This window comes from Dicentrarchus labrax, unplaced genomic scaffold, assembly GCF_905237075.1.
Source record: "Dicentrarchus labrax unplaced genomic scaffold, dlabrax2021, whole genome shotgun sequence".
NCBI lineage: Eukaryota > Metazoa > Chordata > Actinopteri > Moronidae > Dicentrarchus > Dicentrarchus labrax.
In genome coordinates this window covers 6,582,116-6,609,890 of record NW_026136713.1, presented here as the reverse complement: position 1 = coordinate 6,609,890, position 27,775 = coordinate 6,582,116, and the positions used below count along the sequence as shown (strand labels likewise).

At 40.3% G+C, this 27,775-nt stretch overlaps 1 protein-coding gene and 1 long non-coding RNA gene across 11 annotated transcripts in view; one reads left to right on the top strand and one right to left on the bottom strand.

Annotated features, from left to right (window-relative positions):
• Positions 1-23,636, top strand: LOC127375174 (uncharacterized). Its single transcript, XR_007887330.1, has 3 exons — positions 1-1,385; positions 11,240-11,309; positions 21,083-23,636. It is a non-coding gene; the product is annotated as an uncharacterized LOC127375174 (long non-coding RNA).
• Positions 23,637-23,730: 94 nt separating this feature from the next.
• The window catches only part of zic6 (zic family member 6), a 101,496-nt gene continuing 97,451 nt past the window's right edge, over positions 23,731-27,775 (bottom strand). For all 10 annotated transcript variants that reach the window (XR_007887323.1, XR_007887328.1, XR_007887322.1 and 7 more), the window contains 2 exons: positions 27,562-27,767; positions 23,731-27,436 (listed from right to left, as the gene is read on the bottom strand). The gene's annotated coding sequence lies outside the window, so the exon portion shown is untranslated. The remainder of the gene's footprint in view (positions 27,437-27,561; positions 27,768-27,775) is intronic.

Sequence of the window (27,775 nt, the reverse complement as noted above, 5' to 3'; positions counted from 1 at the left end):
CAGTGGAGGTGATGTGTTTATTTGGGCTGGGATGCTGCAGTGAGAAGCTGTGAGAGGTAACTATCTCCTTGTTGTGCTGTACAGAGTACCAGAGAATCCACCCTGCAGAGACAGAGCCCTTTGATATGTGACCACTTCAAACCCACACATACAATGGAAGCAGTCAGTTGTGGAAATAGCCCAAGTTGATGTTGTGTGGGCAAGGTGAGACAAATTTGCTTTGCTCAAAACCAATCCTGCACTTTATTTTTCCACCCCTATATATTTTCAGCAAAGCAAATACAAAACATATTGTACATTCTGAACATCAACAATCCTGCAATGTGTGTAAAATCAGAAATAGAATTACTCCCACTTTCAATTTTGTTGTGCCCACAAGGTTTTTAAATTTCAGACTATTGCACCATTGGTGAGAGCATATGGGACAGACCAGGTGAAATGCAGTGACCTGGCAAACAGTCTAAAAGACTGATGAGAGTCGGGTACACGTCAGAAGGCACTAGGAGTGCTGGCACAAACAGTACCCAGAATGTGGATCAGACAGACACCCAGCACTCGTTAGCTTATTACTCTCTTATTAGGAACATTTTTGCCTTGCATGGATTGGCAGAGTCCCGCTAGCCACCCTCTTCACATGGCCCAGGCTCTGTCAGAGCTGATCAAAAGACATTTCTTCACATCTCCAGACGCCAGGGAAAAAAGGAGAAGAAAAGAGGGAGAGAAGAAAAGAGCCAGAAGGGGGCATACTGCTCTCTCTTTACTCTGGTCTTTTGGTGAATGAGGACTTTTCACAATGCCCTCTCCTTTTTCTTTATTTTTTCATTCTTCCATTGGCAAAAAAAAAAAAAGAAAGAAAAAAAAGAAAAAACAGTATTTCCCATCACGTTTCACCAAATTGTTTTTGCCATATCAAAAACAATTGTCCTCAGGTGAAGAATGCGCCTGTAGAATTACAACCATTCCAGGGGGAGAAAGAGGTCTTCACAAATCTGACTGGCTTCCAGGCAGCCAAGACCCCCTCGAAGTGGTAATGAAAAGTGTAACTTTAGCCTCCCAGCTGTATGTCTCAATCCATAATCCTTCCCCAAAAACTCACCGTAGAGCCGCCTACCACTCCCATGGCGTTCCCAGCCTGTGCCGGGCTGGGCCTGCACTGATTTATGTGGCAGTCCCGTGTCATACTCTCAACCTGAAAAGGATTTGCTCTCTTATATTTACCAGGGTGGTCAGGGCAGCTCTCTGGAAACACAGAAAGCCCAGTCTCCGGGCCTCACTCCCAGACAGTCTTTTTACCACTCTGTGCCAATAACGTGGACATTTTGGACCTTACCAGAATCAGACGAGGCTCCAGTGATTCCATAGTGGTGTGATTCAGCAGTGCAGAGGTGAGTGTCTGTGTGGGCGTGTTTGTGAGTGTGTGTTTGTGTGTGTGCAGAGCGACAACATACAGTAGCTGAGTTAGTACCTGGAGAACGTATAAGCGTGTCATAGCGTCCAGGACTGGTGGCTCTCGGCCTGTGAAGTGAAAACGGGCCCATAAACCTCTGAAATGCAGAGACAGTTAACACAGCTTGTGTAGTTGTTAAAACAGCGTTTATTTTTTGGAGCTTTGCGTGTTTCCGCGGGTGTTTTCATAAACATGCAGTGATTTGGAGAAGATTTCATGCATTAAATTGACCATCTCCCTCATATACAGTGTGGTCATTTCTGTTTCAGGCTCAGAAAAGAGTTGGAGGAAAGTATTTTACAGTAGTCCCCTGGTAGCCCAAGTCAACTACTACTGTGAAACACTAGATTAAAAATGAATTGATTTCCAGTAAATTATTCTGGCAAAGTTAAAAAGGAAGATGCTAATTGGTAGATCTATAACTAATTGATGGCGTGTGTACAGATTTTCAAAGAGTTGAAAGACATAAGAGAGAGAAGTCTTCAGCAGGTCTGTCCATCACAGCGTTTCTAAGGTGCAGCTGACGTGGGTAAAAAGTACAGAATGTGCTACTTACCCATACACCGTGACTAAGGATCCAGTAAGAGTTGAGCACATGTTGGTAGGTGAGCTGTTGTGGATGGCGGTGGTCCACTCTGCCACTGTGCATCCACTGCAGTCAAGTAAACAAGCCAAGGTGACCTCTGGACAGCTGGGTTTATACATCCTGTGGTTGGTTGTCTACGTAGTGTGGCAGTGGGAGCAGCGGGTGGTTGACTCTAAGGAAGGGATCAGCTCATCCTATTTTATGTGTGTGTGTGTGTGTGTGTGTGTGTGTGTGTGGTGTGCACATGTACTGTGCGCATGCACACACATGTTTCCTGTATGCATGTGCATTTGTGTGACAGCCATGTGGTTAATACTAAACACTTTCTGGTACATTCTGAGCAGGAAATGAAAGCATTACTGCTCGGAACATGCACAACGCATGCCTAATATAAGTCACATTTTCCACCATATGTCTTGGTTAAAGGCACAAATTAAGAGATCTCGGTCCTGCAGAAATGTCTTGAAATTGGCGTTATCATCTCCCGACCAGAATTTGAAATAAATGTGGCATGACCTGAGAAACACATTTGGACCAATGCAAATGCAGACAAAATGGCCGCTGTTGCTAAGCTAACAGGGGGAAGAAGAAGATGGAGCTGATACTCGAATTCTGTTTGAAAGCAGCACGCTCATTTCACAATACTAAAGCGCACAACCCACAGAATCGAATAATTTTTCATTTTGTCCAGTTTGGTTGAGCAGCTAAATACTCAGTTCGCCTCCTCTAGTACATTTTGTTTCAGATATACAGTATGTGCTCTATTATACAAGCGATTCAGTCTCTAAAAGGTTGACTGACATCACAGCTTCAGATTCACTTTTAAAAGATGTGATTTTGCTTTCTTAGCACAAGATTGTTTACAATTTAGAGAAAAATTGTAAATAAAATAACCACCAGATTTTAGTATTAGAATGAGTGACTATGTAAACATTTTCAGCCAGAATTGTGAGTTATGAGATGAGTAAAATCTGACAGCTTCATATGAAAGTCTGTTTGAGTCTTTGCAGTTGAAAGCCTTCATAGTATGACATAAGGAAAGCCTTCAAATTTTTATCCTTTTTTTTCTCGCTATGCGTTAACTTTGGGAAATCATGTGAGAGATGGATAAGACTGATAACTTTCTCTCCCAGTATACTTTCCCCATTGATCTCAGATTTTAAAGTGAAGATTATGGTGGTGAATATAATTTTTGGGGTCTTACAGAACACTCCATAATGTTTGGAGTGTCAAAGTTTCTTTCACAGTTTCTTCCGACAAAAAGAAAGGTAAAAAGAAAGGAAAGACGAAACTTTAAAATGTAATCAAAATTTTAAAAAAATCTTTTTAAAGCACTACTTTATTTTGATCTTGGTATCACATTTGTAAAATACAATTTCACAGAGACATTGCAGCAATTAGCTAAAATAAAATGATTGATATAAACACAGTTTTCATTAATAAGCAAATGTTTATTGTTCGCACTTTCAATACAGTTGACCTGCTGATTAAAATAAAATACAAAAGATTCGTAAAAGATTCGAAGATGTGTGTTGTGGGGATGTGTGAGTGTCCTAATAAGTAGGAGGGACTCTGCTGACAGTTCAATGTCCTCTCTACATGAACATACAAAAAAACAGATGGTGGCCTTTCATTCTGCAAACTGAAAGAAGTTTCACATTTCAATCTAAGAGAAACATCTGATTTGACTCTGTTTTTGATCAAAAACTCTGGTTCTTATTTATCATTGCATATTATTAGATTATGATGAGAGCCTCTCATTCTAGACAATGTCCCTTGAAGAAATAAAAAGACTTGAAATAAAAGAATCTTCTGCCAGTTAGATACCACCTTGAAACAGGGAGCTAATGAATTTCATTGTCTTTTGATGCTGCACATGAAGTTTTGCAAATGTATAAACAATTAAAAAGAATTACAAAGAAACTTACAAACAGATGGCTTCTTCAACAAACAGCTAAACAAACACAAAGTATGCAAAATCACTTTCCGATTGTTCTTTCAGATGCCATTTGTCTGACATAAGCTGGAAAACTTTAACAATGCTCGCATAACTTTCTTTTCTCCATCTGCTGAAATTAGGATAAAAACTATAATTTTCATTTACAACTGTTTCTCTTTAGTAAAAGGTATTTGAGTCAAAACTAAGTGCACGCTTCATGATAATGTTACAAAACCAGGTTTTTAAATTACAAAACACCTTTCGTGATAGTGAGATTGCAGATGTAATTTTATTTAAATTTAGCAATCATTTTTATGATTATTATTTTAAAGCTGAGCCCTGTTACTTAGCTTATCAATATGCTCATTTTACATTTTGCTTATATGCTTTTAAAATTAGAATTAAAACAGCGGAAATATATTGCTCATTGTCATCGCTTTTATTTTGACATTTTCCTTAATGTGATTAATTTCAAGATGTATTTTTGAGAAAAAAAACTACAATTAAATCAAATCAGAGTCATATACAAACTATATAACCTTGTTGAATTACGGTAACAATTTAAAATTAATTTCTGTGTTTACTTTAATTTCACATATATTGAAAAAAAATGGTTATGAAGTAATACTTATTCGGAAAATTAAAAGTTAAACATTGAACAACATTTGACCATTAATTTTAATAAGCTGTGGTCTTTTTTTAAATGTTTTTCGCTTTTAAACAAACACCGTCAATTTTAAAAATTAAAGATAAAATAAATATTTGTACACTATTGGTCACCTGTTGTAAAAGGGAGCGATAAAATGTATGTTTTTTTTCTTGTTTTGCAATATATATTCTGGAAATGTTGTTACCAATCAGAACACATAGGAAATAGGAGATGATGATAATGGTAGTGATGATGATGATGATGATGACGATGATGAAGACTGAGACTATTGTGAACACATGGATTCAAAGTGGGAGGCCTGCTTATATCACAGAGGCCCCACTACCATTTTTTCGAGTTAAATTGATTCACCTGAAGGTTTTGGTCACATATTTCTTTAAATGTACCTCAAATGAGCCCAACCATAATTCTAGTGTACAAAAGGGACATGTCAGAGTCACACCATTGACGCGAAATAAATAGGGAGTAGGTTTTTGTGGTTGTTCTTCAAAGGCACTCCAATTTCACACCGTCAAATTAAAGCACCCTTATATTTTAGTTCCATGAGTGTTATTCCTGCTGTTTGGTCTTCAGGCTTTTTTCTTTGACATACATATAATTTAGGCAATCTGAGATTTGATATTTTGGAGTTCAATTAATCAAAATTATATATATTTTGTAAAGTAAATAAATAATTTAACTGTTTAGCGATTGCTAGAAATTGAAATACTGTACGTCATATTAACCTCCATTTTTACTTGAATATTGATGGATTGACACTTTTTCGGTCTCTGCTTTTCTGCATGTTATAACATTCCCATTCAAAATTGTCACATCTGGGCTACACTTCAGTCATTGTTGTTATCTATCAGTTCTCTATTTTGACTGCTGATGTATATTTTGGTTATCTATGGCGTTACCTGTCCTGCCATCACGCCACATCACATCACGACACTTGTCTGAGCTGAGCACTGCCATGCGTCACTTTCTGTTCTGGGAGTATCTGCTGGATGTCACTCAATATTTGCAAAGGTGACATACATGATATGTGACCTGTGCACGTGTAAGCTGATGCTTTTTTGAAGGACTCTGACATGCCGGTTTGAAAGAGCAAGTGCAACTGACAAAGTGAAGAGATTTAGTAACCTTTCGCTCGGCTTAATAACTGCAGCTAACATCGATGCTAGACAACATCTGCTGTCTGTACTGCGAAGTGATGAAACTCAGTCTGAATGTATAAGCAGTGGAAAATATGAAATAAATCACACTAATGTTGGAGAAAATTCAGAAATAACAAACAACACTTTTTCAGAATTTATATTTGTTTACACTTGAGGACCTACAACCTTCCTTTAAGTAAAAATGGGTCAGCATTATATAACCAGGAAGTTGACTGCCAACGTCCTGCAGCTTGTTTATGGTGACATCTCATTGCTTGGTCGGTGGGGTCCTACCAGTGTGCGTCTTTATTAGTTTCTGCGCGCTGTTGGCGTGGGCGCCCCAGCAGCAGCAGTGACAGCCCTTATCCCTCCTCTGTGCCCCACCTCATACTAAGCCCTGGATTTGAAGGACAGGCAGCTCAGGACAGAACAAGTGCGCCAAAGCAGACCGTAAGTAAAGCTTTAGAGCATAAGGCCACATTCCAGTGTATCTTTCTTGGACAACAAGTACACCACACTTACTGCTTGAAAAAGGCATGACACAGTCAATGCTTCATCTGCCATTTGGGTTTAGCCAAGGAAAAGTTAAAGGACAAGCAGTAGTGAGCAGTAAGTTATCTGTGGAGTGTGTGCAGTCGATCTTTGGACACTATAATGACATATTCAGGATCCCTTCAGCAAAATCAGTGCAAGTTCACAACATTTTATTAACTTATGAAAGTAAAAAAATTAATAAATAGCAAAACAGAATGTATTACCTTTTAAATCTGTGGGCTGAATTCTTTATTCCAAAAGGAAAAGTTTCCTCCTGAGGAGCACCAGGAGGTGCTGTAAAGCAGTTAGCCTTTGATAGCGCAACACCAGCAAAAACAAACATGGCTGATGAGGAGGGCAGGGCCGACAGTAATGTATACTGGCTCAGAGAGTTAATGCAACATTAATGTCGGAGGAGCTTTACAAGCCCGAAGCATCGATATTAGAAAAAGATCCCCCCTGCATGCCCTACTACCTGGGGCTCAGAGAGGAGACGCACCCTGCTATGACCTCAGCTGAAAAATTCAAAGTTATGTCGAAAACTGCAGCGTTGTTGTTAGCATGGTAGCTAAGAAGCATTCAGCAATGCTTAGCACCCCACAATGCAACATGCTAAGATCAATGTGGTGCAATGTCTTTTTTTTTTTTTGGGACGTAAACACTGGCCACCAACCCTTTTTTAATTTGAAATGTCAGCTTGTTACCTTTATTTGTATTTCTAAAGCATTTTGGACATTTCACCAAAGTGCCTTAAGCAAGGTTCTGCATAGTTTCAGGCCATCTCACTATCTGCGATTATTATCACTAGACACTCTAGATATGCAGTGGCTAGATCATAGCTGGAGAAAGAATGGGCTTTATTTGGGAAGAGAGAAGTGACTGACAACAGTAAAACAGTGTCAAAGGCTTGTATCATTCAGTCGCAGATTAGGCCTTGCCGAAAGTGATAAACTAAAAGACGAAGTGAGGCGACCTGGTCCTCCTTCATCCTCATGTGAAGTGCTAAACCTCACCCTGACTTTGTAGCGCTGAGGCTTGTGAGTCACAACTGTGAAGATATAATGTTATTTAAACCCAATCTGTCACCAAATGGAGCGAAGAAAAAAAATGCTTGCCAAGTGCACAAGTCTAACATCACCACTTATGAGACACACACTCACACATGCACACACACACACACACACACACACACACACACACACACACACACACACACACACACACACACACACCTCACACACACAAACACACACATACACCTCCCTGTCTCCATGTCATTACACTAGCAAAATCGCCAATTAATAAAAAGTGAATTCATGGAGTTGTCATTAACACAATTGCTATCAAAGGTCAGGATAGACATTAAGTAGTGAGTGACAGAAGTATCAACACTATCATATGACTTATTATGACACAATCATGTGAAATAATTAGTTCCAATAACTGCCAGGTCATTTCAGATGGTAATGAGAAAAAAATTGAAAATATTTGATAACATACAGTAATGAATAATTTCCCAGCGACGAACATCATGGCATCCCTCTTGGGTTTTAGTTGTTGCCTCAGCGCGTGACCCATTTTGCCTTTTAAACAAACCAGAAACGTCGCTAATTTTGACAGCTCAATTCACGAGTACCCAACCCTTAACAAGTCTGCCACCTTCTGCAGCAATATTAAAGATGGTGACAGACAAGGAACACTGGCATGTTGGTGCCCTGATGGTGCCCAGGTGGTGCTCATGGTTCTGAAAATGCATGCTGCCACATGCCCATAATGGATGGATGGATGGATGGATGGATGTTACTGCGCTCAGGCCAGAAAAGTTAGTTTTGCAAACAGTTTCTGACTTATGGACTTATGACTAGAAGAGTTATCCAGAATGTTTACTGGAGAAAACGTAGCAGTATCACACTGTAGAAATACTTTGTTACAGGTAAATGTCTTGCTTTGAAAATTCCACTCAAGTAAAAGTACAGAAGTATTAGCAGCAAAATAAAGTGTCAAAAGTATATTTTGTATCATGTATTATATGATCAGATTGTTACTTCTAACAAGCAGTTTAATGTTATAGTTACACAAGGTGAAGTTATATACTGCCAGGTGGTTATATTAGTCAAATAATGGAGTAGACAATTGAATGAAAATGAATCAGCATCTATTCTGATAACTGATTAATCGTGTCAGAAAATGCCAAACATTTGCTGCTTTCAGCTTCCTGGATTTCCTACTTGTTTTTTGTTTTTATCACATATGATAGTAAATTAATTCTATTTTTGGTTTAAGACTAAAACATGCAATTGAAGGACATCACTTTAATGAGCATTTTTCATTACTTTTTTAAAGTTTCTTAGACTAAACTATTAATTGATTAATTGAGAAAATAATCTATATTTGCAGTCCTGATTTAATCCTTAGCAGTGTATCAGTTTATAAACTCATTATACGATAATCTGAAAAAAACTAGCAGCTATAGCTATCAGATAAATGTAGTATAATAAAAAGTACAATATTTTCCTCTGATCATAAGAATAAAGTAGCATAAAATGAAAGTAAAGTACAACACTGATATTATGATATAATGTCTCATGTATGTGTGTGGCTATCAGGTGCATTTCAACTTTGTATAAATAATATCAGGTATTATTATAATTTTAGTGCTAATACATTTCACATCATTGTATGTTTTGTATTTTAGCTGCAATGCAATGCGATATAATAAGGATGTTCACGGACTAACCAAAACTAAACATCCTAGGTATCGGGCACACTGGAAATGAGTGTAGGTCCTTTTTCTAGAATATATATCTCCTGTTCATTATTCTGCAATACATGTTTGCTGACAGAGAATTCACCATAATGTGGATCTTTGTTACAGTTTTTGTGTCTATGGGTGAAGAAATTCAGGCAAGTGTATAATATTATACAATTGAAACTATTCAAGGATGGTGATCCCTAAAACCTGCTCCGTTGGTTTGACTTTGTCTTTATGAAGGTCAAAGGATTCTTTTAAATTACTTTACGTCAGTTTGTTTAAATCAGCAGCTCTGTGGTATAATAGAATGGACTAACCTAAGTACACTCGGGATGTATCATTCAGGGATGTGAATTCAAACTGCTGAGTGAAGCGGTATTCACAACCTCAGGCCACATTAAGAACCAAATCAACATGGCTGCTGGGCTTGAAAGAATAATAATAATCTAAAGGAAAAAAATTATATATTGCCAAAATGAAACTGGCAAAGAATGCAGGGTATGCACATGGCAGTGGGCTGCTCTATAAAGACATCTGCTGATTACTCAGTTTGGGGAGGCCTGGTAGAGAAGAGCCTGGCAGTGAAACGTGTAAAGAGATTGAGACCACACGACGACTGCTGAAAGAACACAGCACTCAGACCCTCACAGCCAGTCACTCTGAGCATGAAGCCATAAAGACGTGAAGCGGAAAGTTGCATTCACTCTATTTTACACAACAACAGAACCTGGGCTGCCCAGGGTGGCAGAATAATATTAGGCCCCCGAAATCCAGTCAAGGGCTTTTTCATTTTGTTCAGGTCTACGACTCTGCAGGCACACAAAATACCCAACATAGGCCGGATTGAATTTTTCACTGCTATTGTGAAGTGTTAGCAGACAAGAAAAAAAAAATCCTCTATTTTGAAGGTGCAGTTTGGAACATGCTCTCTGCATACATCAGATGTGTTCACCCCCCCTCCCCCCAACATGGTGGTAAATTGGTGTCTGTCTCAGCTGACGGTGACACGCCTGCAGACAGGTCCGTCTACATGCATCCCTGCGTGACGTTGTGTCTGCTCCCTGTGTGGCAGGTGGAGACAGAGACCTGCTTCAGGTAGGCTCCATTTGCTGCAGAGAGGCTCCCCGGGGAGACATACCATGGTGCCGTACTGCAGATGTCTTCCTAGACATGGCAGCATGACCCAAGCCCCAAGAGCAACAACACAGCACCCAGAGCATTCCACCTAACAGGGCCAGATCATTGGACTCAGTCAACGCCCACTGCCTTCTGCCACACTCTTTTTAGATTCGATGTTGAATCAGCACTGCAATTGCCACCTATGTGATACTGCATCAACCCTGTCATGCTGTAATGTATCAAAGTTGACTTCGGAGTAAGTAAACATGAAAACATTTGATTTGGAAAGTATGGAAACGAAAAATGGCTGTGGGACTGGTGCAATAGTCAATACATAAAATGTAAGCTTATTTACGGAGAAGCATTTAGGATTAACTTAGTACTAAAGGAAGGAATTTGGGTTTGGTTCAAGAACATTTGCTATTATGTGATAAAACTATTTCCGAAGTATTTTCTGGTGTGTTATCGCTGCAACTGCATTTGAGCAAAGGTTTCATAGGATATTTGTTTGGATATGTTTCTCTAGTTAGTTACACACAGGCTCTACAACTGACATACAGATTCAGAGAAGAAACAGACGGACCGGTGAGAGTCAACTATCTGTTCTTTTATCTTTTATCTTTTATCCCATGTCTATAAATATTGGCTGGAACAACCTTTCCTCAGTGGGCTTCAGGTACTTTTGTTCAGCGAGAGAGCTCATTACGATTGAACTGATATTTTGAGAGATGGCAATCTCTTTTTTTATTTGTAACTGGGCAAAGTTAAGTATTTCTTAATCTAGTGATAACCAGATAAACACAGTGTTATTGAATTTTAATTGAAGCTTATCGCTAAATTATGCATAACTTAAGCACAATCTGTACTGAGGCGACATGTTTACATTGAGCTTATGTTTCATCAGGACATCTGAGGGCATCTGGTTCTACCTCAGCCAAGCCATATGTGCCCCTTTGATCATGTTTAGCCAATGCATCCTACGTGTGTTTTCCCTAAGCCTCCTCCCTCCTCCTGACCTCTCACCTAGGCTCTCTCTTTTGCTTTGTTGTACAGGTCAGAGTCCATGCACCCACGCCCACACAGCCGCATGGCCACATTTTGGTATGCAGATACACAGACACAGGTAAGACCGGTCCAGGTGCACCCCACAGAGATCCTGGCCTATTCTGATTCACCTCACAGCTCTCAGGTCAGGCCTAGGGCCCAGCAGGCTCCCAGCACAGGTCACAGAGGGCCTCAACATCCCAGAGATGAGACTCAAGACTGGCATGAAGAGGAGTGTTTGATGTGGCCTTCAGCTGGGCTATGTTACCATGTTACTATGGCTTTAATTAGCTCCAGCAGCTGCTACTTCCTGGTTGACAGGCCCTGGCAAACTCCACTGTCTCTGTAATCTCTTACAGGTGACTGTCAGTTGCATGTCAGCTCGCTGTATAGTGACAGGCTGTGTGTTCTCCTATAAGTCAGGTCTTAGAGCTTTAGAAGGCAACATCGCTGTTTACCAAGCTAATTAACTGTGAAGTGACTGCAGACAAGATTTAAATGAAAAAAAAGCTCACAGTGCTATAATGACCACAGCATGTTTCCAAATATGTTATGCAAATATGTCTCCAAGCGCCAATCCCCTTCCCATTGTTTTTTTTTACAAGTTGCATGTCTGTTTCCTGAGGATGCAATCATGATAAAGAGACAGCAAAGTTCTCCTGGTGACAGTAAAAGTGCCACTCTGCATTCTTTATCTGGATTTCCAGCTTGCACAAAGACATCTTAACCACTGGAAATTGCCCTCTGAGGACTGACAGCTAGAAATTGATCTCAGATTAGATGAGCGCACCTCGTTCCCTGCTCTCCTTTGTCACTCCCAAGTTGGTGGATCTTTCCTTAAAACTGCACCAGAGATGAAAAAAGGGAGACTTCACTGCTGGCTATGGCATACTAATACCCTGGACTCATTAAATTAATGGGGGCCAGATTCCCCTTACAGAATGTGCACTGATGCCCTTTGAGTTTGCCGGGGCTAGAGGGTGTGCAGCACTTTGAAAGCCCTGACCGGCATATTGAACGTGTTTTAATAGAACTCTTTTGAGACTCCTGGTAGGATGCACACTAACTCTTTGCCTTTAAGTTCCCGCACCTCTCTGTGTGATCTCGTCAGATAGCCACTCTATCCTCAGATTCAGGCCTGGAGAGGGGGGAGGGGACTGTGCACGTTAAATGAGGCCAGAGGTGTCCACATCTCAGCAGAGGCCATTCTTTCCTGGAGATGTGAATCTTTGAGACATGGAGCTGAGCAAGCTTTGATGTAGAAAGGTGCGAAAGGCGTACGACTGAAACAGGAGGCTTACAGGCCGACATTCAGTGGGATTCCCCTCAGGGAGGATAGTCCGGCCTCTCGATGGACAGTAGTCCATACAGTGTTGATTTAATTAACGTATGCTGCTATTCACCTAGCCACTGAGGCTGCACTATAAAATAGATTCATTCCCACATATGGCCATTATGAATTCCAGTGCCAGTTTAATGTGAAGACACCACTGTGAATCACTCCATAATATAGGCAAGCCGCAGGAATGTAGAGGATCCAGTGAGGAGGTTTTCATTTGTGGTTTCAAAGGTAGAAATAGCAGAATTTCAAGGTGTAAAGGGCAAAGAAAAATATATTGTTTTTAATGACAATATATTGAATAACTCTTAACATAATGGGAGGAATAGAATATTAATACATGAATTTTGCATATTTGCCCAACAGCAAAAAGATGAATTGATAAGAAAAGAAAGCTGGTGAATTTGCATGACAAAAAAAGTCCCTTAAGAGTACTAATGCATCACCCTTGTGGTTCTCAGAACCATAAGAACCAGATATTAAGATAGGGAGAATTTATCCTCAATGAAATTAAGACATTAAGCCATAAATCTTTTTAGCTTTTAGTGATTTTTATGTTGATATAATAGTTAGGTAACAGCGAGCCAAAACCATGTAGCTTTCTCTGCCCAGAGCTGAAAGGACATTATGATACAATGATAATCTCCCTTTCAGTTCTGCTCTGTCATCTTGACTGCATGCTCTTGAGCACCATGAAACAGAAAAAAACATTGCTGACAATGATGAGATTATACACAGTCAGGAATGAGGTAGCAGGACTCATCCCGGCGGGCTGAAATACCTTTTAAACGTAGCTGAATAAGACAAGTGCCTGGCATCTACAGTAGGATGCTGACAGGAAGATGCGGCGTCTGAGCCAGACAATGAGGCGCTAGCTGTTGCTGAATGTAGTGAACAAACAGAAATCCAGTCGAGCCAAAAATGGCTGACTCAGGTGCACAGCAGAGGAAGCACCACATCTCTCGACTACAACTCTCTCTCTCTCTCTCTCTCTCTCTCTCTCTCTCTCGTCTCTCTATCCCAGCTTTTGTGTGTGACAAAACAGCACCATATACCTCTTACAGAAACCCATGTTGGGCAATCATTTGATTTTCGTAGCTAGCTTTGACAGTAATGATTTCATAAAGCCTTTGATTTTAGCTCGATCACCATGGCTGCTACATCGCTGGGTATTGCTCCTCATTAGTGATTCCATAAGCAGAGAGCAATGCACTGCTGTAGCGGCTGATACTTACATGCCTCCCACTCTAAAGTGTGCTGGTAATTTATTCTCTCCCCGGTGCTCATCATCCTGATGCAACTCACACAGTGACAAGAATCCATCTCTGTGGTACCTGGCAACAAAGTGGGAGGAGGGGTAGAGGGAGGGGGAGCACATATTTTGTGATCACAATCTGAAGGGAGAGGACAGTTACTAGGCAGGTTTAGAACATCATAATGCCATATTACTACCACTAGAACATCCCATGAACACGGAAATGAGTGCGAGGAGGTAAAAACAATTCAATGGCTAAGATTTGATCCTGTATAAGCCCATCTTCTCCTGCCAAAAGTTTTTCTCAGAGTATAGCTTAAGCACTTCAAAGTTAAGTACTATACAGAAAGCATGATTCATTTGGCAGCTCATATTGTCCAGCTTCAAAAACCTAAAGCTAGCCAGAGACGCACTGTGGGCTGTTTTCAGCTTCAGAGAAGAGAAAGAATTTGGCTTGAGCTTAGGCCGCCCATCCCCATCCAGAGATGGGCTCTTTTTCATCTTATCGTAGTCTTAGCGCATTGGTGTGGTGACTATGTGCTTCACAGGTGGGAGTCTGCCTCTGTCAAATAAGCCAGTTCACTAAGGACGGGATTTGCCGCTGTTATTTTTCTATTAGGGAAGAATTATGCTAAGCCTTTAGAGGCCATCTTTGTGTTGCTATGGCAGCCCATATTTCCTACCGGGTTGAGACCTTGAATGACTACAGTGCAAAGCCAAGTAGCCCCAAAACCCTTTGAGGATTAGAACCAGGGTCTCATAGTTATGCAAAACACCTCTGATATGATTGAACCTTGAATAGTTGAATGACAAAGTTTATTGAGATTGCCTCTCTTTTCATCTGATTATTATTGTCATTTGATTATTCCCAATCACTTGGCATGGCTTCAAACACAGCTCTTCAAATGGCTATTGTTTAGGACAACACTGAGAGCTTTTTTTCGAACATGCCCCCAAACCTCATATCTTTGACTATTATATCAGTGAAAACAAGAATGTAAGATCCATGGTGGGAGAAATTTCATACAAAGGCATTCAAACAGAAATACAGTATAACTAATTATTATTGAAGGAAGAGCCTGAAACTATTGGTTCTTTTTTAATTTGATTCCTTTCCATTGTTTAATTTTTGATTTTAACAAGTTTGTTTAAGCCAAGGCATCATCTACATATTGCTTGTTTTGTCTGACAGTTCAGAAACTTAAAGACATTTGATTTTAAATTATATAAACTAAGAAGAGCAGCAAATACTCAGATATCAGCATCTGGAAGCAAATCTTTGCTGTCTTAAACAATTATTCAATTATCAAAATTGGGAATTCATTTTCTATCAATCGACTACTTGATTTACTTGGGAAATCAATATGTTGATTAGGCTACAAAGAAGAGGCAACATGATGCTCATTCTGAGTACCTTATTATGCAGTTTGAGCCTTAATTGAGTGTTGCTACTGATGGATTAAGAGATAACATTTTGTAATGATCTCATATTACAGATGTTCTGGAGTTCTGCTTGTGATGTGTAATTTACAGCTGATTGGAAATTTCCGTCCTATAGCTCCCACAATGAGTTTCATTATAAATTGATGTTTCCGAGTTACAGTAACCATCAAACACAATTTTTCTGCCTATGAAAGCAATTTCACAAATCTCAGGTCAAATTTCCTGTGCAGCCAAATCAATAGAAATACTTTTTCCTCTTTAGATTTTGTCATAATGCTCCCAACTGTTTTCAGACCAGCCATCAAAGCCTCAACTCTATTCGGAGACATGTATAGACAGCTACTCAAAGCTGACACAGAGATGAGGCTTTGAAAGTACGAGATTGACACTATTGTGGTCACAAAGCACAACAGGAAACTACTTTGAAAAGGAAAGTGCTTTGAGTATCGGACTTCACTTTCGAAATAGTGGCCAAAGATGAGCTCAAGTATTAAACGTGTTGAATTGGTGTACATTAAACAACAAAACCTGACATGTGAGCGATACTCCACATTCGTGAGTATAGTGCAAATAGAAATGTGGGAAGGTCAAATCTCTGCTGTTTAAGTTTTGAAAACTGCAGATAAATATAACAGTTTCTTTTTTTTTATCTAAAATTTGCTGCACATTTTCTCTTGCTTCTGTACCTTGGGACGGTGCAGGCTTGTGATGCAGATAAAAAGTTGACAATATATCCAAGCGAAACAGTACTTTTTATAAACTTCATAAAATAAAGTGCCTCTATCAGAGCCATGTCTGGTTGGCAGTTTGGGAATTGATCAGTCTCAATCCCAAGCTGCATCCTTGTCAACTGGCAGGTCTGCTGAAGATGACACATTTTCTGACAGTGCCTTGTCAATGACTGTGCTTGAGTGAAATCCCCAGCCATGTTTGCTCACTGCCAAAGTGATATCTATCATCTTATTTTTTGACAAATTCGTCACACCCATCTCTCAATCTAATTGGTCTTTGAAGTTCCCGTAAGACAAAGACTGCTAATCTTAGTGTGTGTGTGTTTGAACAGTGCTTTCCATTGAATGCTTCTCGAGTCTTTGAGCCTGTGTGCAGCAAAGTTTGAAAAACATGACAGTCACATTTTGGGTGCTCTGATGTCACACAGTCTTTCTGGCTTAAAAGTTCACTCAATTTGAGGTTTGGTCTACTTTGATGTGGGGTCTCTAGTGATGCGATTTTAGCATGCTATCTGCCTCTGCTGTTCTCTGTCACCCACTCCTGCGAAGACTGACATGGGAGCTGCCAGAGCTGAGACTCAGCCTTTTATTCCTGGTGACTACAAATTAAAGATATGGGGAAGGTAAATTCAGGCAGCACCATGCCAAGCAGAATGAACAAACCTCTGCCAGCATTTCCTCCTGCAGGAGAGACTATACTTAAAAACCTGCAAACTAGATTTTAGTTGTAATCAATCCTATAATATATATATATATATATATTTTGTTATAATAAGACAAAGATGCTGTTTTTAATGAATGTTATGCGCCTGCTCTTCTTCAACCAGCATGCAAAACAAAGACATCAAACACGGTATGATACTTTTACATGAACAAGCTCACCTGTTTTTTGGTTAAAGGAATGAAACTCCTGAAAACATGCAAGAGTATTTATGACATAAAAATAAAAATAAAAATACCCCCAAAACGACTTTATAATTCATTTTCTTGCTCATTACGCAACATTCCCCAGCTGAATCTGAGATGGTGAAGTTGCTTGTTCTATGAGGGGGGGCTTTCGGTGATAAAGATCTAGTAATCTTGTTTTATGCTTATGACGGCGAGAGGAGATCCTCCGCCCCCCTGCGACGCGACGCTCACCTGAAGAAGCAACCGGAGCTCCACATGACTCCTCCGCTGCTCACATCTCCGTGTCCTGACAATTGGGATTCAGGCAGGATTAAAGCAGAATATTTCAATTTAGCGCCGGAATTTACCTGGCTGTGCCAAAGTAATTACCTACCCCCTTCCGAAAAATGCAATTACGGAAACAGTAAAACACACCTACAGACGGAGGAGATACAAAGAGCTGCAGACGAATAAACAGGAAATCTAGGAGTGTAATGAAAGCAATTTAAAATTCGTCGCAGCAGCCAGGACTCTTAATTTATTTCCTAAATAGTCAATAGGTGATTGAGCTGAAAAGACATAAAATAAGACAATGCTCCATTCAGAGTTGAACGCAGAGCCTGTTGAAAAGGCTGTTTGAAGATGAAGTCTACAAAACGGAAAGGAGAAAGAAAAAGAAGAAAAAGAAGGATTCAGAGACGTCTTACAAAGATTATTCTCTGTGCTTTTCTTATTCGTTTATTTTATATATTAGGGCACAGTACACTTTGGGGCAGTTTTTGGGTGCGTTCAATTGAAACAAAAAAAACAAATAACTTGAATAGCCTATTTATATCGCAGGTTGCTTCACTATTTGATGTTTATTTTGTAGTGATTAGATATCATAAAACTCCTGTATAATCTGTTTAATCTGTTTTACGCACAAATACTCAAAGACTATACACATAAAACGAAGAGAACACGTTATAACATGTATTTTTATTAGGGTTAGGGTTATGGGCTGAATCCGGTAAAAGGCGCTATGGAATTGCACATTGCTGATTGACAGTAGTTCGAGGTTATATTGTAAATCACACACACATAAGTAGTGGAAAGAAAGAAGTAGATAGGAAGGGATTACTTAAATTAATTAAAGAGAAAGAGAAAAAGTAGAAAATGTTTTTACTTTTTGTAATTCTGTCGATTTTGACTCCTAATGTAGCCCTGGGGCACCTTATAGTTTGGTTATAACGTGATCCTTTTGATAAATTCTGCTGTTGTTCGTCTGTTTGATGTGTTCAGATGTTGTATCGAGAGTCAATTAACTTGTTTAAATAAAAAGGTCTGAACACAAAAGTGACCCAACCTATGATATTCGGTACTGTCCAGTCTTATTGTCGTTATAATCTAAATATATAATGAATTCTATACACAGTCGAATAAATGTCCTGAGGTAAACTTGTTTTACTCCACATTGTGTGGAGTAGACATTTCCAACCTTTCTGGCTAAAATATGTAAATATGTAAAATTGCAATGATTTATCTCTGGAAGCAGTAGTTTTATGGCACCGGTGTAAACAGGTGAAAATAAGCAGTAGTCTAAGTGAAAGATGCTGATGCTCAGTTTAAATGAAATCATGTTTAAGCTCTCTGTAGCGCCACATTATCTGCTTTGATTTTGTTGCAGATCGCACAAATGCTCATTCACTTTGCCTTTCATTCGCATGTGTGTGTGAGAGAGAGAAAAAATGTGCACTTCTGTCCGGTCTGAAATGCATGGAAGACGAGACAGAGGCCCTCTGTGGGTATATCCCATGTAAACAGGGCCCTGTGCATTGTGTAAATTAGGTGGATTAGCCCCTGCTTTTGTTGGACATGGTGTGTACACACGGACACCGATTCAGCTCTCCTAAAGCCATTTTGGCCCTCACAACTTTAAGGAAGTCTTACACTCTCAAACCTTCAGATGGAGATGATCTAAAGGGGGAGTCCTTTTCAAATAGCCCAACACAGCATCATTGTGTTAGTCCAGGTTTTGTTGGGCAGAATGCAAAAAAAAAAAAAAAAAACACAAAACACTGAAATCAGCCGCAGCCTCCATTATGGTTTACAGAGAATCCAGAATCTGATTAATAAACCCCAGAACCACAGACAGTGATGAACACCTTTCATTATCGAGTCAAAGATAATTTACAGACGCCAGAGTGATTGATTTGAGTGACGTGAAATTCATCAGGAAATGTGGCATACACCCTCCACAACACACACTCACAGACACACACACACACACACACACACACAGTCTCCTAGCCCACCCGCCGCGTGTGCACGTGAGTGCAGGCACGTATTTCGAGGTGTAAATATAAACATTTGCACATATTTCTTAATAATTCCAGTATTTGGACCAATTAAGCCAGATGATTTTAACGGTTGGTTTATTAGCTGTGGCTAATTAAAACGTCCCCAGAAAGTATTTTATCTTTAGCCTATATCAATCATCCTAATAGATTCGTCCAAATCATCTAAAATTGGACGCGTACCTGTGGCGGGACCCGTCCCTCATTCATGTAGTTTTGAGGAGATTTAATTTCTCTCAGATTCTGTATTTTTTTTTATTTTGCACAGACTTTGCGGATGGGAGAGAACGTCCATCATTATTTAATCAACCTGTTCAGCTCCAAAAACTTTTATTTAATCTCTTCACTTTCTGTCGCCTTGTTAAGAAAACAAACGCAACAGATCAGACAGACAGAGAACAAAGAGGAAACTTTATTTCATCGGGCACCAATTAATGTCAGATTGGCCTATATCTAACATCACGACCCTTTTAACATTTTAGTGTCTAAAATAAAGCTGATTGGGAAGTAGTTTTAATGCTAGTATTATTTGTTTGAACCAGAAGCTGAGTAACCAGAGTACAGCAGAAGGCCCAGGCCCACACTGTGGGGGATGTTTTTATCATTATTCATCCACCTGTAGCATCGAGGCTGCTGTTGCCTTTACTTCCGCTGTAGAACAGAATTGAAAACCTTTTGTTAATATATAACAATGTTTTCGCAAAACTACCGTACTTTTCAGCTATTTCGTTCCAGTTTTGGACTTATTTTGATCATAATTTGCTGCAGGTTATTAAAACCCGGCTGTTAATTTTTTGTAATCATGACTAACGACATTTTTATTTAGAAAAAATAACCTAAAGGATTCAAAAGTGTACTCATGCGTTCAATTTTAACGTCAAAATCCGTTATATAACTTCTTGTGTTATTATGCTTTTTAGTTTTTGTCCCATTGTTACACACATGAAAAAACTCATTTATGTAAATTACAATCACTTCATCCAAACTGTATTGTCATATCTCGATAAAGAGAAAATCGCCTCCTTCAATTACACATAATTGTGCATTAGATCATTCGGAGTAAGCCATTAGTATTAAAGTCAAAGTGGGAGGTTATGGTTTTGCATGACTCAAATATTGTGAAAAAATAGTGTTTCTATTAGAAATAAGATCGCCTAGAAGCATGCGCTGACTGACTTTGACTTTTTTTAACCTTTTCAAAGAACATTTCAACTCGTCATCACAGTTTGAAATATTTCATTAAATGTTTTTGTTTTTTTCCAAGGCAGGACACAACAAATCATGCTCCTTTTCAAATCAGCAAGGTGGCAACTGAGTAAAGGGTTCATTGTCTTCAGACAGATATACAAGCCACGTGCTTTATGGCAATCAGAGTTATTAGGTTTTCAGAAGGAACAAAGCTTCACATTAAAGTCTTTCTTTAAAAGTAATGAAAAGTCTTTCTTTCAAACATGATTTGTAACTAAATGGCATTCATTTTATGAAAATAGTAAAACAACAGTATCTATATTTAAAAAAAAAAAAATTTCCCCTTAAATGTACTACAAGACAGTGTTTTTCTGACTATTTAGAAAACTAATTTCATATGTGCGCAGATGGTTCTTAAAAGTAAATCATCCTCATGTCTTTACATGTGGAACAACATTTTAATTAAATTTCCCTTTTTGTTTTGTGAAAGAGAAAATGATCTGATATAGATACAACAATCAGGGGAAATCATAGTACTTCAGCAACTATTTCAAACACACCATGAAGAGAAGAGAAAGAGAAAAAAATTGCATCTCTGCAAACCTAAATACTAGATTTTACTGCCAAAAGTAAAATTTGAAAGTGGAAATATTTGTGGTTTCATCCCATCAGGATCCAGTTAAGATTTCCACATCCATCACTTTGTGAACATGAGACAAGCAAGATGACCAGCAAAATATTGCAGAATTTGACATGAAAGACTCATCTCTGCATCCCCTCTACATGTGACGGTAAGAGAAGTACCTACAAAAGTATGACAGAGGCAATGTAGGAATTAGCTGTTGCTGGGAAAAGCTTTACATTCAACAGATACTAAGAGATGATGAATAATTTAATCTTAATGATTATCTTAATGGCAGATGGATATATGTGCAGTATTTATTTAACCATTTGAGCGAGCTGAAGAAAGCTCATTTCCTGCTTTACATCTTAATGGATTCTTTATTTAAAGACAAGGTCATTTAATTCATTAGTATGGTGAATAGTTATTTTTACATGTCTAATTTTACAGCGTACAGTATGTCTATGGAGTTAATTGTGCCTAATTGTGTGTGTCCTGGAATGTGTGCGCTCATCATAGTTGTCTTTTTGTCTGTGCCTCCATGTGCCCATGTGCCAATGCAAGTGTGTGCCCATATGTGGGTGTATGAGTGCTCCACTGTTACTCTGTGCCTGTGTGTGCCCATGTGTGTTGTATTCAGCCTATTAGTGGAGTTTAACCCCTGTGTTCAGGGAGTCACATCCCCTCAACACACCAGTCTCCATTCTTACTGCAGCCCGTTAACATTTTACTCTCTTCCCTCCCCACCCACCCCCTTCACTTTTGTCCTAAGAGGGCAATTAAGGAAACAAACGTTTTCCCCAAGATAAGCTGGCTGCCAGCTTTGCATACTAATGCAATGCCAAGTGGTTACAAATAGTGAGTGCTCTAATTACCGGCACTGTTTTCAATCAGAAATTGCTCAATTTCCCAGGATGAGGTCTCCATGGCTGGAGAAAAAAAGCACAACCTGACAGAGGCAAGAGACAATCATCTCTATGTGGATTGTGGCTGATTTTGTCTGCATATGTGTGTGTGCTCATGTACCCACATGTGTGCACTCGTGTTGGTGCAAATAACCTCATCTGCCTGTGTGTGTATAGACCCCGGCACAACCCTCTCTATCACTGCTGCCCTTGACAAGTCAAGAAATGGATCCTGTCAGCCTCTACAGCATTTAGCACCACAATTATCCCCTTTTCACAGCCTGGCTGCATTCATGTAAACCACACCAGGCAGTAGTTGCCACTCAGTGATGAGCACGATGTGGTGCACAATCTCTGGGTGAGCAATTTGATGCAATTGTGTTGCTGTGTGATCATCTGTGCAAATCAGGGCCTGCTCATTTATTAAGCAATTTCTGTTGGAGAAAATTAGAAGGAAGGCTCTTTTAATTTGGCAGGAAATCGTAATATCGCTAAAAGCAACAATAATGCATAATGTGGCTGACATCAAACAAAAAAAGGGATATTTGAGTGAGTTTTGTCCACATCAATCCATCAGGGAGGGGTATACTATTCTGAGAGAAGCGGCCATCGTCATGTGGCCACCAGGAGTAGGGGGCAGCACAGACCAAAGTGACAAGGACTCACTCCCTGGGTGTGAGAATGAGTCACTCCATAGGATGCGCACACAGGACCCATCCGTTGGCCTTAGCTGACCTTTAGCTCTGACAGTGGCTAATGGAGGGCTGGCCCTCGATCAATGCACTGAGAGACTGGGCTCCCCATCCCTGCCCTTTCACCAGGCCAGGAAGGGAGGGACACTGCCAGAAGCCACGCCGCGGAGCCATCGACCCTGCCACTTTCCCATCCTGTGGGTGACAGCTGCAGTGCCAATGAGCCTGGGGACGCCACGCTGCCCTGCCACGCAGGAAGGACAGCCAGCAACTCTATCTCTGTGTTGGTGGGAGGGAAAGTCACTGATGATCTGCCTGTGAATGTCAGATCCATGTAAACAACCCAAGCAAACACTTTGGTGTGGAGTAGATGTTGATATGACAGCCTGCACCAGTGTTGAAAACCTGCATAGCAAATCATCCTGAGCAGCTAGGTGTATTATTTTGTGCTTTGTGAAATTTGTTTAATCTCAAAACATTTTCTAAAGCTGTGTCAACATGGGTTTTTGTCATTGCCATTATACTGAGGTTAATAATGCTGTGCTTATTTAGGTCGGTGTTGCACCTACTTGACATGCAAACATGAGGAAAGTTGTCATCCATCAAATGCATGCTTGAACAGACTTCTTTGTAAGGCCTGATTCCACTTAATTGCTTTAATTTAAGTTGAATGGAGTTGGAGCAAAAGCTGAGAACTTCTTTAACCTTTTGTCAGTAAAAAGTTGAAGTCACATCATTAAAGCCTGACTCCTCCATAACGCTTGTCAAATGTTAGAAGTTGTGTTTGCATTTGAGTATTCTTGGCATTCATCATGCAGTTAAAATTTTACCGTAGGGAGTATATTTTCTTAAGCAGCACCATGTTGCTAAGATGTGCCTGATGTTGTGCTTGGTGGCGTAACCCAGATGGTGTACCATGGTATACCTTTAATCAGAGCAGTCATTTGTCAAAAGGCAATGCTTGTATAAAAACACAAAACAATACTTAGTGTGCATTTTAATTGTATTGAGTTCAATTCAAAAAACATTTAAAGATATTCAAAACAATAGCAGATAAAACATTAATTCCATATGGAGAGAGAAGAGCAGACATCCAAGAGGTTTAGCACAGATTGTTCTTTTTATTATCATTAACAGTAATGTGATTCTGAAGCCCCCTGTGACCTCCTCACAGCAGCATCTCATCTCAGAAGTCATTCATTAAAACAAACAGAAGGCAGGCAGAAAGTCAGTGAGAAAGGGAGGCATGGGGAGAAAGCACATTGTAAAATAAATTAGATTGTTCTTATGAACCAGATGAACCAGTTTGAGATGGTGAAAGTGAACGTGCTTCGGAGATTCAAAGGATATCTAATGGTACAATGTTTGGATGAAGATTTCATGTGGAGCCCGTTATCCAGTTGTTGGTCTTGTGCTATGTGTAATCACAGTTACACTCACTGTCCACTTTGGATTGTAAGGCCCACAGGGAGTCTCGAAAATATGGGTCTGAACAGTGTATGTATGGACTGAGATTGGGCTACAGTGATGCTTTTCAAGACCGTGGCCTGATGCGGGTTGTGGCGAAACAAATCAAAAAGCTTCTTATGTCTTCTTTCTCTGATATAAATGGATTGTACAGTCTTTACCCCATGATTTTGCCCAGTGTTTACTGAATAAGATTCTTTACACTGGAGTGACCATAAAGGCCTCTCTCTGAATTAAGCCCCCTGCCTCTTTTTCCATAAGAACCGACCGACAGCATTTCTTCATATCTGCACCCCCTGGTGCTTCTTATCTTTACAGGCCTGTAAAGGTCTAAATGGTCCTCCTCTATACATGCTGTGTGAATGTATACATATGTGAGGATAAAATAGCAGAAATGCGGTACAGAGTGGTCAGAGGCTCCGTTGGGCCGGGGCGACAGAGGAGAAGCAGGAGATGGGGGTGGGGGTGGGGGTGGTGGTTGATGGGGGGGGTGAAGAGAGCCGTGTGGATCCTTGGAGTGGTGTGACAGACTCCCCAGCCTCCTGGTAGGATTTGTTGGAATGTGAGAGAGGAGGATTTTAGCACCAGGCGAGCCACGCCAGAGTGCTGCAGACTTCATGCCATCTGTCTCAGCCTCCATCCTCTCTTTGCCAAACTCATCAGACCTTTATTTCCTCTCCCTCTATCTCCTTCTCATCCCTGTTCACAAGAGTAGCGGACATACTGAGATCTGCTAATGTATTGGAGGGGGAAAATGGCTGGGCTTAATAAACAGATTCAAAAATCTCGATTGATTAATATGTATTCTTGGAGCTAATTGTCCGACAGCTCTCATGGAGATAAAATGTGTGTTCGATAGCCCTGCCATTTGTTACTTGACCAACAGGGAAAGAGAGATAGAGATATTCATACCATAGCAAATCTGTTGATCAGTTAATAATGAAACATGTTTCAAGTGAGAGCCAAAAAGTTCACTTAATTTAATGCATCATTATAAACCATCATAAACAAGCTTTTACCTCAATTAACTTTTGTATCATACTGTATTATTTGAATAATGTCTGATTAAATACGTCCTATCAATGAATAATAATTCTCTGTGTTGATGTGGTTATTTTGTCAGTGACTGAAGTGAAACATTTTTATGGGTGCACAATATTGAAATGACTTAAAATTGATTTAGAGATTTTATCTTACTTGACAGCTGTCAGGACATTCATAATGCAACATAACCAAAAATCACCCAATCACCTCTGTGTAGAGCGCTATGCATTCTTAGGCCATAGTTAAATCAAAAGCATATTTTCACATTAAATGGTGTGTGACTGTGTAGTGTTTGGAAGGGACTGATCTCTCACCCTCTCTCCCCGTGTGGGCAACTGGGGAGGAAGCTGAAGGAGATCACAGGGAGGAGCTGTACCGGCTTCATGTCCTTAACCTGTTCGGAGAAGGGCAACGGAGGGTGGAGGGAGTGGAAAGGAAATGTACCCTTTGTCCAAAATGGAACACCAGGTGGCAGGAAGTGGGCAGGAGGCCTTTGAAGATGACCCCTGGTCTCTGCGTTGGGATGGCCTCTGCGATCGATCCGGCCAGATATCGCAGGGAGCGGAGCCAGGTGCCCCCAGAGGGCCCGCAGACCACGCAGATCTATTATGGGCGAGGAGGAGAGCGGAGTCGGCTGGGGCCCAGCCCCACTGCTCCCATCATATCACTGTTCAGACAGCCAGAGTCAACTGGCTGCATCCTAACAAGCAGGCAAATGCTGACAACAGTCTGGTGCACAACAAGCTCAACAGGCACGTTCCTCATATGAAAACTTTAGGAAGGGTTTCCACTGCCGAATGCTGTCAAGTCTGTGTATAAAACATTGCATAACACTGAATAATTGGAGTGAGCGTGCATACATGCTAGCATGCTACGTGCAACAAAATAAATACATGCAGGTCAATGAATAGCTTTTGGAAATGTAGCTGCATAGAGTACATTCTGAAAAAAATGGAAAATTAGTTATTTTAGTATATTATTATATTTATTTTTTACAGAATACAACTACAGATTGCATATAAATGCACCGAGAAACTGTTTCAGAAGTTGTGTGCTGAAATTATAATACAATAACACAAATCAAGATCCAATAACGCTACATAACAGAAAGAGGAACAGAACATCAAAAAGAAACACAAACAAAAAGAAAACACAGAAGCAGAAAATCAAATCAGCACGTTTGTGCAGACACATGTGGATGTGGGGAGCCGCTAAGTGATCCAGTAAATTGCCAACATTTCTTTGAAATTGTCAGAAAAAAATATCAGCAAATACCGAACAGCCTTTGTGTGTTTTTGGATAGGATTTGCTGTAACAGTAATGCAAAATATCCAGCGATAAAGCTGAAATAATGAGAGAAATCTGTATCCTAAGTAGGTTTTACATGGTTATGAGGCATCCCATTCATAGGGAACGTGCTCAGCTAGAACAACGCTTAAAAATCTGCTCCAGCATTTGTATTTTAGCCAACTTTGGAGGAGGTGAGTGCTATCAGTGTCTACGTGCTCATCCCTCTGTATCTGTTAGATGTTTACTGCAAACAACAAGCAAGCAAACACGCACATGCACACACATTTAAATGCACAAACAAAAACTCTAATCCTGACCCCCCCCAAGCTTTCTCTCTGCCTCTCCCTGCTTCCCTCCCCGGGCGTGGAAATGAAAGCTGGGCACTTCTTGGAGAGGATGGCTGGAAGAAATGAAGACGTGTCTGATTTCCACAGCAACCAATGATGATGCAGCGCTCCGTACTCTCTGCCCTCTGATAGGTCTTTGTCACTCTCTTCATCTCAAGGCCCATGTCATTCCCTCTAATCCCCCCTCCCAAACACAAACAGGCCAATCCCGAGACAAGGCTGAGGGGCTGGGGAGGGATGAAGGAGCTGAGGCATGGAAGGAGTGAGGGATGTAGTTCAGGAGGAGAGAAAGGAGCACCAGGAGAAGGAGCTGTGTTATTATTAATAAAGCATTAAAAAAAGTGAGCACATCAAAGCATACAGGGGCTATGCTATCATACATGAAAGTAATGCACTATGGCTTAATGTTTCCTAAGGCGTGTTATGGTGACGCTGCTTTGATTTGAAATGCATTGTGTGGAAAATGGATTTACAGGAGTGGGGAGAGAAAGCCTGGTGTGGGTGCAGACCATAATTTAAAACCTGACCTCATAGGCTCTTCAAAGTGTCCATGAGTGTGTATATTTAGGACTTACGTACAGTATGTGTAAGAGACCTAAACCACAGCTACATAAACAACAAATAAATACATACGTACATGAGAGAGATGTGGAGGACGCCTGCAAGAACAGGAAAATGAGCAATCACTGTCACAACACAATCAGAAATGCATCATTTCACATTTTGATCATTAGAAATGATTGGAACTAATTTTTCTTTCCTTTCTGAGCAAAGGGCGTCGCACCTGATTATACTGCACTTGGTCCTTCTCCGATCGAGGCCTGCAAGAAGTGAGACATCTTTCTCATCGTTCCCCCCGTGGCCAGGTAATTATCCTAATCTACCTTCCTCCTGTGCTCCAGCTCCTGTGCCACACTGGCTCAGACCACCTCTGTGGCTTCATTATCAGTGCTGGGACTCACTAATGGCTCGATGGCCTCACTGTGCAGGCTGCTGGC